General features: G+C 37.3%; 1 protein-coding gene across 3 annotated transcripts in view; it reads left to right on the forward strand.

Annotated features, from left to right (window-relative positions):
* LOC138186713 (coiled-coil domain-containing protein 137) overlaps positions 1–17,521 on the forward strand; it is a 98,709-nt gene that overhangs the window by 14,157 nt on the left and 67,031 nt on the right. For all 3 annotated transcript variants that reach the window (XR_011174969.1, XR_011174971.1, XR_011174970.1), the window contains exon 5: positions 11,247–11,400. The gene's annotated coding sequence lies outside the window, so the exon portion shown is untranslated. The remainder of the gene's footprint in view (positions 1–11,246; positions 11,401–17,521) is intronic.

A 17,521-nucleotide genomic window follows, 5' to 3' on the forward strand; every position in this document is an offset into this window, starting at 1 on the left:
AAAATTTCTTTTTTCGAATTTCGTCATCTTTTACTTTCGTGCAATGTAGCATATGGAAAAACGTGTGGGTACAACTTGCAGGGGATGTTCGTGAGCGCCAGGACAATGAAAACAGCTTACATACAAAAATGTCGGTTTTAACTTTCACACCCTATACATATATGGATCGATATTATACAAATATTATAAAAGCAGACATACATTTACGTGTCGACTCGGTTTTAAGATGTCAGGTATGAAGAATTAAGCGATTTCTCTTGAAATGTTCCTCGATCTAAATGCTTATCATCGATTCGCGGAAATTTACACGCACGGTAGGATTCCGTGGTAATTGCTACCCGCGTCATAATAGCAAATAATCATAATCGAACGATTGTTTGCGAATACCAATGAAAGAACGCATGCCTCCAGCTACTTACAATTTTTATCTCCAAGATCTATCGAACGATACTTTCCTTCTTGTCCTTTTCTTGTTCTCCTTCCTAATACATTTCCCGCTTTAGTGAGATTAAACTTTTTTTCATTCTTATTCAGCGTTATCAGTGTGTCAATTTTTATAACGGATCGTTCCAGAAAATATTTTAACGAGCGTAAACACCGTGTTTATTCACGTGACGAAACCTGGCTGGGAAAATTTTTATCCATTGGTAACTTTCTCTTTTAATTGCGGTTTCCATTATCTTCTTCCTTTCTTTCGGTATACGCCGTGATTTTTATATCTTGTTCTCAAAAGACAACAAGAATTCGTATTGGGATTTTTGTTGGGAAAATTTCATACGGCGCTCCGGTACACGCACAGACCCACGAAACTACTCCAACACTTGCGAACGTCTGTAACGAATGTATCATGTGTGTTACACGCAACATTTTGAAATTTCATTAGCGCTGATACGAGACTCGATTATCACGTTTATTTCGGTACAGTTTGCAACAAATCTGGAAATATTAATATCAACCCTTTGAATCTTAGTGACGCATATACCAGGTCTGTAAGTATGAAACCGGAATTTGCATATAGATGGCCCTAGCTGATAATGTAGTTATCACTAAACTGCATCATTGATGCCAAAAGTCTTTGTTGACATCTCACAAACATTTTCGACTCAGAACAATACAAGTTTCATACAACAGCATAGTTTGTAATAGCGTTGAACATGTCAAATTTTGTGCCTGGAAACTACGATTTGCGGACAGCATTGATTTTCTGTTACCATTTGAAGAAAACTGCCGCAGAATCGCATCGAATGCTTGTCGAAACTTACGGTGAGCATGCTCTTGGTAAATCACAGTGCTCTGAGTGGTTTAAAAAATTCAAAAGTGGCAATTTTGACGTGAGGAACGAAGAACGTGGAAGACCGCCGAAAAAGACCACCGAGCTGTTAAAACCTGGCGAAACCGTTAATACTGAGCGCTACCGACAACAAATGATCGATTTGAATCAAGCTTTTCGCGAAAAACGACAAGAATATCAAAAAAGGCAACACAAAGCAATTTTGCTTCATGATAATGCACCATCACATACAGCAAAACCGGTCAAGGAAACGATCGAAGCGTTCAGTTGGGAAATACCTTCGCACGCGGCTTACTCACCAGACTTAGCTCCATCCGATTACTATTTATTTGCATCGATGGGACACGCACTTTCTGACCAGCATTTCACTTCTTACGAAAATGCACGAAAATGGCTCGATGACTGGTTTGCCTCAAAAGAGGGACAGTTTTTTTGGTATGGCATCCACCAATTGCCAGACAGGTGGGAAAAATGTATAGCTAGCGATGGGCAATACTTTGAATAAAATATTTTTAATCATGTTCATACAATAAACGTGTATTTTCTATACAAAAATTCCGGTTTCATATTTACATACCTGGTATACGTCCGATATATTTTTATCGAACCCAGCGACTGTTTATTCGCGGTTCTCTTGGGTAATTATTTATTTTAATCATTTAGGTATGAAATGTAGGGAGGAACTCGACCTTGGTCCCGACACTGCGGCTGCGCGTTGATTGGCGGGTTCTGAATCATATCAAATTAATAAATATTTGTTTGGAAATTTTTGCTTTCGTCGAAATTCCTCGGATTCAAAGGGTTGATAAGCTTCGGTATTCAGTGGGACCATTTTTAACACCTGCTATATAGCTAAATTGGCTGTCGATGCTGCTTATTATACATACTAATTTCTCCTACGTGGTATACTAATTTTTTTATTAAATATATGTCTGCGATAAATATTTCGTAACTTCTGTATAGCATTTCCATATTAGTTTCGAAGCTGACCGATGTAATTATCACAGTCGTGTCTCGTTACAGCGCTAATGAAATTCCAAAATGTTTTCTATGGCACACGCAATAATTGTCGAGATACTTTCGGGAGCCGGTGTAACTTACAAATGTTTCAAAGTGGAATATCCCAAAGAGATTACCGTTAATTGGAATCCCAAGCAACGTGAAATACTTTTATTGGAGCGGAATAATGTTGGTAAGATTAGATCGCGGTAAAATTCGCAAAGTTTATGCGCAGTGCGCGTTCGAACGTCTGTAGGGAATCTTGATCGCTGCTTGGTATGCAGACTAGTTTGAGCAAACATTAAAATTTCGTCGAACCGGTCAAAAATTTGGCCGCTTAGGGCTGTTTGCCTGGCAGATCAGCATAAGAATCTGTCGTTCGTGCATCTTCTACTCCTTTCTTCCTTCTGTCTCTATTATACCGCTTGAAACGGTGCCTAAATGCTGACTCATAATTTATGGAGTTGGTACAGCCGATGTAATGAAATTCTTCTCTCGAGGAACATAATTCAGTCATTCATCGGAAAATGTTGACGTCTGTAATAAAAAATAATCATGCGTCAGATCGAATAATAAATTCATTCGCGGTTTCTTAGAAGCGCGCATTATGCGTTATTAGTAGTTTGCGGATGTTTGTATTTCACACTTTCACGAACGTAATTAAAGAAATGGAATCTAAGTGGAAACTTGTTTCATCACCTATATATCGTAATAAGCGATCTACATTAAATATTTTATAGATTTTCGTACGTTTCAATCTTTCTTCCAATTATCATAATTATTAATTATCGTTTCAAAAATGCATAGAAATCCACGGTCCAGTTATTAGCTTCGTTTAAATTTACACCACAATCAAGTATAATAGTTCTTCATCCCCCTATTTCCCTATATAAATACATGTGTCGTAGCTTTTGTACGAGTATTTTTTTTTTTAATTCGTACGAGTAATTTTTACGATATTCTTGGAAACGTGTACCGCGATAAAATGACAAGGAACTGATTACTCGACCGAATATCAACAGTACGAAACACAGTCGGATCACTTTGGTAGGAAACCCCTTTCGAAAAGCGTTCTTTCCCCTCGAAAGGCTGTTCTTTGTCCGATTTCAACCGTCGAAAAAATCACGAACCCGGTGTAACTCGCACGTAACGATCATGAATCGTCGAGCAGAAGAACAAAGGAATAAAACACGAAGAATCGAGAAAGAAGAGAAGAAACGCGAGGAGCGCAAGACGTCTCGATCGCATGGCACTTAATGGCCAGCTGGTAATTGAATTTGCAACCGTGCAGGGAGCTCGATCTTGCACGTTCCTTTGTACGGCTCTTGCACTCTTGCACCGGCTCCTGCTCGAGTAGACATTCCGTTTAAGAAGGTTTGTCCGAGAGAGAGGCAGACACGACGAGCAGGCTACGTGTCTTGTCTCGATTCGATCTTCGTCGTTCGGGTCAAGCCGTTTGCATTTACTACCAGCTCTCGCCGTTCGAGTCGCGTTTCGATCGCCTAGAATCGTCATCCGGGCTCGAGTTATTCCTTCCATTTCATCGTCGGTGGTGCTGGTCGACTAGAACAACCGCTCCGGTATTAATTACGCGGCCGAATCATCAGCTCCGTGCCTCCTCGTCGATCGAGATTGCGAGCTTAAATTGATTAACGACTCGCGACTGGATATACCGACGGAGATTGTCTCGGTTCACTCGGGAGTTGAGCAGAATTGTCGAGTTGGGGGATGCAGCTGATATTGTTTGCACGAATATGCCAGCGAAGCTTGCAAGGATTTCAAGGAAATCAAGGATTTTCTTCGCTCTTTCAGATTCTTCTCGCAGAGTTTTAATTGTTCATGGCGAGCAGTGTTTGTATGGTTTCGTTGTAGGCTTTCAAGGAATTATTCTGAAAATATTCCGAGACGCTTGTCAAGGTGTTCGCTACATCGCACAGCCAAACGTCTAAGGGTTTTCCAGGAGAAATACAAATTCATTTCGAGGAAATCGTCATCTGTGTAGGAAGATGCGTATTGACGAGCGTTATGTTAGGAGAATCAATCCTTTCGATCAAATGATCAATACGGATCTTGTAATATTCTTTTCTGTATTTATCTTCCTTATATATTAGCAGCAATATCAGTGTATATTATATATGTGTACTAGTGGTATTAGAAAGAAATATATTAACGATACTGTCTCACTGAATTACTCGTACATGTAAAAAAATTCATTTCACGCTCGTGCACGTGCAGCGAGGGTTGTAATTATTTTCTTTGATCGAAAACATGGATTTTAGGCGAACCATCCTTGAAATTGGAGAATTAAATATTCTTTCGCAATTTAATGAATTTATACCGTTTGTGACGTACACTTTTGTTAATTTTTGCATCGCTCGTTCATTAACCACGAGCTTTTGTATTTATATGTAACATGAAAAATATGCATATCAAAGGGGATAGCGATATAACTTGTGTATATATATATTTCTATCTTAAATGATAATTTGTTGATGAGGATTAGAAATTTTCTGAAATGGAAATCGTACGGAATGTTCTATTTATATATAAAATTTCAGACCCTGATCAACAAATTGTCATTCAAGATAGAAATAGAAACTGTTAAACATTTCTCCAATGTCCAATAGTAACCAGACTACGAATATTTATGCAAATTCACAACCTCCTAAGTAGAATGAAAGAAATGGAATAGAACTAAAAAGCTGAAACCTGGATAGAGGATTATAATAGGTATGATAATTTGAATACCTCATTTAACCTTCGAATTTTCCCTCCCCCCCTTGTGGACGAATAAAAATCCGCAGTCTAACAATCCACGTAATAATTTGATAACTTTCACTATAAAGTATCGACCATTTCCGATAAATCCAATTCTAAATCTAAATTATCAATAGCCAGGCCTGCCTTTCATCCATTCCTTTCTACCATAAATCGCGGCGTTTAACAACGAAAAATACACTGCGACTTGCTCCCACTCCTGCAACTAATAAAACCGAGAAGTAAAACAGAAAAAGGAAGAAGGGTGAAAAATATTCCCAATAGATTCCGATTTATTCGAACAATTCGAAGCCATCGTTGGCGATGAGTTATTCTACGCGAGCTGGCTGCTGGGGTGGGGGATTGGAGCTGCGGGTTGGGGGGAGGGGGGAGTAAGGGCGCCCTGCTCGGCGTCGCGGCGTCAGTGAGCAGCGAGCTCTCGTCGCGTGAACATTATCTTGCTACGGGTCTCCCGAAAACACTGTTGCCACGTGCTTGCTCGCGCCGCGTTACTTTCACCCGATTATAGTTCGCGCGAATCAAAGTTCCGGGCATCGATTCGTTACCGCGCCGAAACATCGTGAACAGGTGCATCGACGCGTCCACCGAGTCGCGTGCTCCAGTGATCCCTGGAAAAACCGGATCCAATCTTTCGTCCAAGTTTACGAATCGAGCCGAATTTACATCGAATCACGGTTCGTACTCGCTTCCTTTTTCGGTATATTCATTTCTTTCGATTTCCCTATCTGTCTTGCTAATATGATCAAGCGTCAGTCTTGTTTCTCGTGTTGTTGCATTGGCGCGATTAAATTGCGCGCATTTATTGCTAATTGGAGGTTTTACGAGCGCGAGTTAAGAAGGAGTCCGAGGAGAGATTGGTATTTTGTTATTATTTAATACCCGTCGTTTAGTAGTAATTAATGGTAATGAAGATTGATAAAGTAATACAGAAGCGCACATAATGAATATAAAGTTCAAAGTTGATATCCGTATACATTACGCGTCTTTCACCACCACGTCTGTCATGTACTCCAGGTTATATATCGTAGATTATATTTTCATTCGTTGCTGTCGCGAAATACAATTTTATTTTCTGAAAGATTCGAAGCCTTCGGTCGCTACTGTAATTTGTAAAGATACGTAAAATATTCAAAGTATAACAGTCGACGTATGCATAGCTCCACGAATATTTTACATATCTTTGAAAATTTATACGTATTCGTGTATTAAAATGTCCACAAACATATAAACATTCTCAGTGTCTATGCAGTTTACGTCAACGTAGAACGTTTAAATAAAAGAAACAAGAAAAAAGTAAACACTTGGCGTTATTGCGCTCTGTTACGACGAACGATGATCGTTAAGTGGAACAATATAAATACCAACCTGGAGTGTTTTCATTTTTTGCGTTGCTTCATTGTTACGATCGTTCGGGAAGTAATATTCGTGATAACGCTTATCTGAGCGATAGTCTCAGTGAAAATAATAGGGGGTCGCGTGTCCGTTTGTGCCAGTAGTTCCATGACTTTTCCTCTAGTCTCGATCGAGATCGATGTTTGCTTCTACCTGTTTATCGTTTCGTGTTAATTCACGATCATTTTCTGCGCGCTAGCTTTGGAAGTTATTCGTGACGTAACAGTTTCACGGGCTCTTATTAGTCCGATAACACGATGGATTACATAAATCTGCGAAATGTCCACTAACGATGTTCGTAACGAGCGTTCAAGAAGCGGCGATTTGTAAGGAAACAAATTTCAAACGTAATTTGAAACAACCTTGATACCGGGCGCCTTTTATCTCGTTTATCTTGTACATCATTTACGAATATTTCCGTTCGTTGCAATCAGATGTCTGGAACAGCGCAATAGACAGGTATTTCCATGAAAGGGACATTAGATCGGCCAGAAGCTGCTCGCGGATTCTCGGTGCAAGAGCTGCCGGCAATTATAGCGTGCATCTAGTTCTAACACAGTAATTGGACTCGCGGGTTTGAGAAAGAAAAATACTACATATTCTTCTTTCATTATATGTTCGTTAGATACTAATTTGAACAATTAAGAAAGATCCTAGGATTATGTATTTTTATATAGATTTACCGAGTAACAGATGCACATTGTAGTTGTAACAAAGTAATCGGAGCTACAGAGTTGTTTCAGAAAGCAATAGACTGTATGTATAGTGAATTTTCGTTAGATACTAATGTGGAAAATTCGTAATGAAATTTAAAGAAAAGCTCAAGTATCATGTACAATGTCTTTGTGTAAAACGTAGATGTATCTATATACTATGATTGGGGAAAATATTAGCTTGTCGAAGAGTTTGCTGTGAAACGTGAGAAAAATTTACAGACAATAGATAGCCATTTTATTAAACAGTCGATGTTGCTATTCTGTTTCCGTTGCTTTCTGTCTTTCTCAGCGATGAATAATTTCAAGTGGACTTTGCAGGGTTGTAATTTGTTTTTTGCCATTTAAGAAGGTCTTGTGAAGACTGGCGTATGATGTGATAGATATATGTACGTATGCTGTATATGATAAACGAGACAGGTAAAGTTCTAACATTTTTCTTTTTTTTTCTTGTGTGATCTTCGTTGATATACGAGGCTTTTAACGGCGCCTTGTTTAATCTAGAACTAATTTAGAGTTTTCCTCGTTAACATTCAGCCGGAGGTACTTGGTTGTTTCAGAAGAAGTTTGTAATAAAATAATAATCATGTTGCTGAAAATGCTATGAACTTTCGAAACAAGCTAATAATTGTTGCGTGCGTTCTGTTCCAAACTTTACCAATATAATCACGATAGTCCGTGTCTCATTACAGTGCTAATGAAATTTCAAAATGTTTCGCGTAACATACGTAAAATAACGTTGCACGTTCTTGCCGTATCAAATTCCTAAATATCTTTATGTGTACGAACGGAAAAGTAACACTTAGACAAATATGGAGACTATGATCAGCGAAACTTCCTATTTTCACCGGGAAGCGGCATGAAAATTTGTCACGTTGCACCAATATCATCTTTGTAATTTAATTTTCCAGTTAAACGTGCATTGTTCCATATTCCTATGAAATTGTATAAATATCGTCTTAACGATCACACCCTTTCAACCTAACAGTTTCTCTTCGCTCCCGGTTATGTCATTAAAATTCTCCTCTGTAATCATAAATTACCATTAAAATCAGAAATATACTCGTCACGTATTTCTCCTTTGATCTTCGTATATCATAGACAATACCTTACAATGTTTGAAATATATTTCACAAGCATTTTAAAACCGAGATTCGGCAAATTTATGAATCCTTAAGACTTTCATACGTTTCATATGTTACAGCCTAACGTTTAAATATATTTTCACGTGGCGGTCGCACGCTCTTATGTAATTCGAATGTATTTGACAAATGCAACCTTTTGGCAAGGAAAATACCTTGCTGCATAATTCCCGCAAGAAATTATAGAGTAGTCTTATTCGTTGATTCGATAGTTCTCGTGCTAACATTGTCGTAAAGTAACGGAGCGCTTGGTTGCGTAATGACGGTAATTTTCACAGCATTTGCGTGATGATAAGACAAGACGTTGGCGAGATGCGCTCGGACGTTTCAAAAATGGAGACAACTAACGTGCTTGCGTTCTACTAGAATCTTCGAAAACGATGCGTTACGATGCGCACGTTAACGAAGGTCCTGGGAAACCTTCTCCTGGACCACGAGGAACACGACGAACAGGTCTCGAGTTTCGGAAAAGTATCTCGTCGGTAAATCGAACCTCGTAAATCGTCGAATCTCTCTCTGGCGAGAACTTTTTGACCGGTCGCGTTGTAAACGAGCTGATTTACGCTACTTTTTTAACTCCGTGCTCCGAATGCTTCTTTACACCCTACACTTTCGCAACTTCCCACCCTTGCGTTCCTCGATATTTTTTTTTTTTTATTACACGATATTTTATTTAGACGATGGTATTTCTTTTAATTGGAACGTTGGATGCGAAGTTTGAGCTAATCTGAAAATTTTATCGTAAGACACTCGCTTGAAACGATGATATTTCTTTTAAGTGGAATATCGGACGTGAAGTTGTGGGGGCTAGTCGAATTGGAAAATTTTCCAACTTTACTTTTTTAAAAAATAGTATTTTTTTAAATTCGATGGTTGAGTGAAGTTTGGGGTAGTTGGATCCAAGTATTGGCTTGGTACGAGAGTAATATCGTTTCGTGGATTTTGTTGATCAGAAGAAATCGCTGACAGAATTTCTAAGTTGTTGTTTAATTGCAAAAGTGATTTATATAGTAGTATAAATGAAACTTATTAAAAGAGAGAAAGTGGTTTCCCTGAAATCTAATAATTTACAATTCATAAATTCTTTTCAATTACAAAGTCCTATAAAATTCAATATTCTCATTGGCATTCTGCTGAATTATTTATTTAAATCTGCAATCGAGACATTTAGCAAGGAACAGACGAGCGTAATTTTTATAACGAGATGACAATGTTTATTGAATAATCATTTGTATTCGATAATATTTGTATTCTCATGAAATTCATTAAGTGTGCTTATACTTTGTTCATTTCTACAATCATATTTATATCTAACGATCGTATGCGTTGATATCTGATTTAAAGTTTAAAGAAGGATGTATGGAATTCGAATTTGTCATAAATAATCACGCGAGTAATTCGAGATGATTTATCTCTTTCAAAAATCTTGATTACATTCCCAGCAATCCAATGCCACATTCCACCGGTGTAAGAGCTTAATATAGAAACTTAATATCAATTTTTCTAAAGATCGCGCGATTGGATGGGTGTCCGGTTTCCATATAGTGAAATGCAACGTGAAACAGCTTCGTCATTCGCTCGTAGCCACGTATAGTCAGTTGCATAATGACGCGATTAACGTCAGATGGTGGCGCGCACCATTGTAAGAGTTCGTGAAAGTCGCATCTCTGCTCTAGCACGCGACTATTCTATCTGCTGGAAAAGTGAAAAGTTCTAAAGGTCGCATTAGCTCGGGTTATTTAGTCGAGCGTTGTTTAAATGCTAGCCATTGAACCATTATCTTGCACGAGTTATCGGAAAAACGTTTTCCTCGCCATGCTTCGAACCTTCGAACGGCTTTCGATCTGACTTGGAGAACCTGCGTTTGAAAATACCACTTGCTAACACTTGCTGGTCAATTAAAATTTTATGAAACTTCTTTTTATAAAACGGCTATATAAATTCTGTTCTGCTAACGAAGTTATATAAAATAATGTAAATGCCACCGAGGAAATCTACCGTTTATTTATTTTACTCTATTATTCTATGACATATTAATTATTCTATAACGTTGTATAACTGGTATATCATTATATTTATAGTTATTGTTATATTATCATATACAGGGTGGTTGGTAACTGGTGGTACAAGCGGAAAGGGGATGATTCTACGCGAAAAAAGAAGTCGAAAATATAGAATAAAAATTTTTCGTTTGAGGCTTTGCTTTCGAGAAAGTCGACTTTGAATTTTCGCTCGGTACGCGCGCACTTTATCACGTCTCGTTATAACAGATCTCACTGTAGATCGTTGTCTCGATGGAAAAATTAAAAAAAAAAATAAAAAAAAATTTCTATTCTATATTTTCGACTTCCTTTTTCGCGTAGAATCACCCCCTTTCCGCTTGTACCACCAATTACCAACCACCCTGTATATCGTACGTATTGTTTGTTTAATTATTGCGCATATTAACGTCATATAAACTAACGTCGTGTATAGTAATGAAAATACTAATACTGTTACTATGCAATTAATGTCTTACGTAACATGTGTTGACATGTTGTGTAAATGGTTGTCAACACATGTTATGTAAACTAACATTATATATTTAATTATCTCTACTATCCTATGGCATACAATATATTAACCAGTTAGCTGTTTTCGACGAGTATACTCGTCATGCGTTAAAAAAGATAAAATAGTCATTTCGTTACAATTTAGTTCTATGTTTTAACAGCCACGCATACTCTGTGTTTGACGAGTATACTCGTCGTCGTTTACCTTTTACGAAACATTTTAGGTACGCACTCGTCAAAAATGTCGCAACAACCAACTGGTTAAGCATTCTAACATTTTTTAACAATTCAGTTATCGTAAAAACTTGGCGAAAAACAGTATTCTCACACATAAAATGATTTTCCATATATTCAAGATCATTCTCGTCTTCTTTTTCAGGAAGGAAATGCGGTGAACGTTTGTGAAAATCGGAATAAAAGGAAACGCTTGAAAACGAGCTCGTCTGGTAGAAGTCCCGATCTTCGAACGATCGACGTCTTCCGTGATCGAATAATCTACGTGACTGGCCACGTGACTGCCGCTCTGCAAACAGGTACGTGAATGAACATTCTCTCTGGTTTTTCTTTTTACTTGTTGTTGTTGTCGTCGTCGTTGGTATTTTACGAAGTTTTACGAAGAGAGAAGAACGATGTTTCGCGCGATAAAAGTGAAAGCAACGCAGCGGGCAACCGTGAATTTGACCGATCGATTGGTTTTTGCAATTTGTCGCGCTTGATGGTTTTCATTCTTTCCTTTTTTTTTTTCTTTCTGTCCGAGTGATTTTGCTTCTAATTCGTCGAATCTCCTTTTTTGCCACGATTCGATGCTTCGCGATGATCGAGATACCTGCGAGGAGCATCGAATCGGATTCTAGTTCGATTAACATTTTGATTCGAGGCTTTGTTGTTTCTGTAACAAATTGCCATGGATTTGTCACGATTAATACGACTTAACACGTTTGTCTGATTGTTTGACAAGTTGATTTCGATCGCCATTGACGAGTTAAAATGGCAAACGATTTCCAGTGCCAATAAGCGAAGATGTTCGATAGAAACAAGCGTATTTCTATTAATTTTATCACACGAACTCTATGGATTTTCGACGTTTAGTATCTTCAGGTTTGATTCGGGGAGAGAGTGGACTATAGAAAACTTATTGGACTAATTAAATCTGTTTGTTCGTATATTACGTTTTGATCTTTTTAAATCATTAACTCGCTCTTGTAGTCAATCTTTTACCATCTTCTTATCGCATATAACCTTAGTATTATAATACTAGAATAATCAATCCTTAATGTATATTTAAATATACTTTTAGATGGCTATAATTAAAGTAGTATAACGATAACGTGAAATAGGTACTGTATAAATAAGTACAGTAATTTTTCTAAAAACTCATATGTACGTAATTTTGAGTAATTGTAAAAAAGAGGAAAGAAAATGAACTTCGTCGTCCTAATGTTAGAAGCTAAAATAAATTACTCGCGAATTTTTAACTCTTTTCATCGTATCTCGCATAGAATTTATATTATCTATTACTATAAAAAAAAAAAAAAATCACCATTCTTTATTTTTTCCTTCCTTTTCTTACAATCTCATCGTCTACCATCTCAATTTCAGAAGATTAAATCAATTTAAATTTCGCGTAAATACATAAAAATGCCTAGTCTACTTATGATATTTAACGAACGTATTGAAGATAGAGGCAATTTTTCTAATGGCTGCTTCAAGCTCGATGTCAAGTTAGAACGATCAAAGATAATCGACGCTCGAGAGAGAGTTTAACTTGGTTTCATTAGACCCCTTTGTCGTTCGAATGGCGCATCACGAACAGTCGACGATTATTCGCCACGTTAATTACCAGCCATTAACAAGTTTCAAGTACAGCCAGCAAATCAAGGTCTTTCGTTCTACTTCGCTCAATTTCCCTCCCACCTTTCTTTTTATCATCCTTCCTCTCTTTATTTTGTCCAACGTTCTTCTTTTCACACGTTTCGTACCGTTTCGTACACGTGTCTTCGATGTTCGATAAATTGGATTTGCAGCGACCACTTATCCAGCCCACCTGTCGAACTCTCACCTTGAATGTTTCACACTTTGCGAAATTGACGTTGCTCTTCATCTTTTTTCTTCTTTTTCCCTTTTTTTTCGTTTTTCGTGAAACAATTCTATCGATCATCCGTATTTCCGTTAAGCTTAAACATGTATTTTGCAGATTGTATTTCATATGTTGTCGCACGTGTATCCTCTTTTCCATTCGAAACTTATTTACTTTACCTTTGTTTCTTTTTAACAGGTTAGCTGTTTTTGACGAATATACTCGTCACGAAGAAATAACAATATTTTGTGTTACGACGAGTATACTCGTCATCGCTTACTTTTGACGACACGTTTCAGACACACACCTTTCTAAGAGGTCGCAACAGCTGACTGGTTAATCGATTTAAACATTCGATGAAACACTTGACGATCCGAGGCTGGTTTCGTATGTTGCACGATCAACTTGAACATCGAAACGAGTACGTTCGTGCTATGTAGACACGCGTACAAGATCGTAAGGTATTTTTATCAGCGATCTGTTTGTTCTAATGGTTGAAGTAAGCAACGATACATACGCGGTATTTTGGGATAGGACAGTCATTCGTTAATCCTCCTGCTACGAAGCTTCACAAATCATCGAAGCTTCTTCTAGGTTCGCAGATATTTGTGTGAATTATATATGCTAATGATTGTACAATAGTTTTACTCAAACACACGAAGCTAATTATGTTTCGAACGTCGGAGAGACATGTAATTATTAAGAGCTTAAGAAACAATTTCGCTCAAGAAGACGAAATTAATTACGCTTGGAATGTTAGTGAGAGAAAAATGTGATTGTTAAAGGGCTGAAGGAATGATCCATTTACAGAAACAAGGTTAATTATTTTGAAGCTTTGCATGTTAGAAAAAGAAAATTGCGATTATTAACCAGCTGCTGTTGCGACGTGTTTGAAAAGTAAGCGATGACGAGTATACTCGTCAAGCAGAGAATACACGTGGCTCTTACAGTATAGAATTAAGTTGTAATGAAACGATTGTTTTAGTTTTGTATTCTATTACTATCAGGGCTCTTTATAACACAAAATATTGTCATTACCTCGTGACGAGTATACTCGTCAAAAACAGCTGTTTAATGGGTTGAAGAAACAATCCACTTATTAAAACAGGATGGATCTTATTTTGAAGCGTAGAAAGGGGAAAATATGAGTATCAGGGGGTCGAAGAAACAATTCACTTAAAGAAACAATATTGATCGTGTTTCGAAGCGTAGATAGAGAAAAATGTGATTATTAAGGGATCGAAGAGACAATCCACTTAAAGAAACAAGATAAATTATGCTTCCAGTGTTCTTGGGAGAAAAAAATGTAATTACCAAGGGATTGAAAAAAACGATCCGTTTAAATAAACAAAATCGATGATGCTTTGAAGCTCACGCGGAGAAAAATTGTGATTATTAAAGCGTCGAAGAAACGGTCTACTCGTAGAAACAAGATAAATCATGTTTTGAATGTTAGAAAGAGAGAAACGTAGTTATCATGGGATTGAAATTACAGTTCACTGGAGAAACAAAATTGATGGTGTTTTGAAGAGTAGATCAAGGAAAATGTAACTACAGACGAAGCATTTATCAGACTTTGGTAAATTACAAGGAACAGATAGGAAGAAGTTTTATTGTGATTCTATAGTTTTATCATCGTTACAGGCTGCTGACGCCACCGTGAGCGTGTATCTTCTTTTCTCTATTTTCCTCTAGCATTTTCTTTAATCTCGCAACCCCCAGCGCGGCCACGCGTATCGTCTTTATTATCGCAATATCGGGAAATTTCTTTGGACCGACGATAATCGAAGCGACACGCTCCGAGTAAAATTTTTATCGTCCCTACCTTCGTCGCTCGCCTCTACCAGAATCTGTTAACGCGTTCTGCAGATCGCGCGAAAATTTTACCGACGTTCGACGTTTCGTTGTCAGTCACCTCTTGTTACACTTACGATCGTTTTTTTCCTATTTCCTGTCCTTTCCTTTCTTTTTCTTATCGCTCGTCGCTGAACGAAATTCTTGCAGGTTTGCCAAACACCTGTAACGACTAAAAAGTAATAGCGAAGAGTTGGAATTGTTAGAAGACAAAACGATGGATTTTACACACCTTTTTGCTTTCAAAATTATTAATAGTACGCGTTAGAAATAAATTATCAACCAGTTAGCTGTTGCGACCTCTTTGAAAACTTTGAAAAATCTGCACCTTAAATGCACCTTACACGATGACGAGTATACTCGTCAAAGCAGCTATTGGTTAAAATCAAGAATATCAATGAGAATATCAATCGTGTTGTACTTGTATAGCGAAATTAAGTATAGAAATAAATGTACCGAAGAAAATTCTCAATTTCAAGTAAGTTCAGTGATGACCAGAAGATGACGTTAGAAAAGATGTTTATGTTTTTAAAACACACTCTCTTCTACTTTTCAGCTTATCATTTTGATCGATGAAAATGTAATTTTATACGTAACTTTATACAGCTATTCGTTTTCGTTATATCGCTTTAATTAGAGTCATTTTATTGGACAGATTGTTTGGACAATATATTACGGGATCGTAATTCTAGTGTCGAGCCAACCTTACGTTTCGACTTGCAATTAGTACAAGCGTTGTATATATCAACGCGTTCTCTGACAAATTTTTGGCCGCGTTACTGAACATTAGAACCAGTGAAGAAGCAGAGAGAATTAACGTTTCGAGTACACTTGCAAATTTCTTACGATAAGTTCGACCTTAACAATTTCGATACACCTCTACGACGCAAAATCGAATATTTTGTTTCGATAAGAAAATGAGTTACGTGTGTTGGAAAATTACCGATAAGAATAACGCGACACATTTTATTTTTAAATTAACGAAGTACGAATATCAAGGTAAATGTAAAAATTCTCCAACTCCTTTTGCGCCTTGTTTTTCAACGAACTATCGTTTTCGTCAAACGTATTGATCGAATATTTGTATCGTTGTTCATCGTTTCTTCATTAGTCTAACCATTCGAGAAGAAGAATAACGTTAAACGTGCCTGAAATTCAATCATAGAATAAATACTTAGTTTAGTGAGAAATCTTCAGACTCCAGTAAACGTTTGTTTCGTTGAATGAGAAAAAGTAAATTAATGAGAAGGAAAGAAGAAAAATTCGGTAATCGTATCTCGGTAAATTAAAGGAAAATCCGTTACGTGGTATTGAATATTCGCCGGTGGGTGCACGTGTTCAGCGTGTTCGTCTCAATATCGACGGCGTGGGTAGACGAGATAAAGTACAATCAAGAGGATACGTGTCTTACAGGGTCGAAAGTGAGACATATTGCTCCTCTTACATAAACGTAATCGAGACGTAAATACGTGTGTCGCTGATGCAATCGTGCAAACGTGCAAACACGCTCGTAAAGTCGGCTGACAACTTTTTTTCAATCAGTTGTTCGTCCACTGTCATTACACTTTTACCACCGGATACTTTTAATAAAAAGTTATCTGTCATTGGCAACGAGCAGACTGCTAGCATCTATGCAAATTCATAAATTTACGAAGTCGAGTGAAAAGAATAGAACGGAATCTAAGCGGGATTTTCTTTCCCTCGTTAAATATTACAATAGACGTTGAAGTTGGAGTATTGTGCGGATAATATATTCCATAATTCCCGTAATTCCCATAAATGCACAGAGATGCGCGTTCTAACAACAAGATACGTCTCGATTCAAAGTTTATCATTTAGATGGCAAACAAACAACGCTACTTAGTAACGTAACGACTTATATTTTCTAATGTAATAGATTTCCTAATGCTACGCTTAATGCATTATGCATGCGAATGTATTCATGCTATTACGTATGAAGTATCGACGTAAGCTAATGGATAGGACGTCTGTCACAAATGAACTATCTCTTCGTTTTCTAATCTTCCCGTGCTATTTCGAATTTTTAGTGTTATTTGCATTTGTCACGTTTCTTTCTTTTTTTTTTTGTTTATATTTAGGGTATTGCAAAATTAAAGTACCATAGAAATTGTGCTGTACAATGGAAGAAACAAGCAATTTCGTGTAGTACTGGAACGATAATTAACGTATTGCGGTATAATGAATATACCTACGTATAATGAAGCAATTAAACCTTCAACTGAAACGTCGTTTATTGAAAAAAAAAAAAAAAAAAAATACGATTTCGTCGTAACACAATGTAAATGGAAGTTTGAAGAAACTCTGGAATCGAACTCGGCAATTACGACGTACGAATACTTGTACGATCATTAAAAAAAGAAACAAAAAACAAATGCCAGCGATGTAACAGCGATTTTTCTGCTTACAAAGATATTTTTTTGACTGGCAGGAATTTTTCCAAGGAAAAACCGGCAAATTTTTTCCTCCGGAAAAACGTGAAAAATGCGAAAAACACAACGTTCAAAAATTCGATCAATCTGTACGAAGAATTTGAAAATTCCAAGAATTTCCTCTGGAATATTTCACAAAGGTAGAAATATTTGAACGTTGAGAGAGAGAGAGAGAGAGAGAGAGGGAGAGAGAGAGAGAGAGAGGGAGAGAGAGAGAGAGAGAGAGGGAGAGAGAGAGAGAGGGAGAGGGCTGGCTCCGTGGGAACGGTTGGA

Source organism: Bombus flavifrons, chromosome 14 (assembly GCF_040668555.2).
Source record: "Bombus flavifrons isolate JBK064 chromosome 14, iyBomFlav1_principal, whole genome shotgun sequence".
Taxonomy (NCBI): domain Eukaryota; kingdom Metazoa; phylum Arthropoda; class Insecta; order Hymenoptera; family Apidae; genus Bombus; species Bombus flavifrons.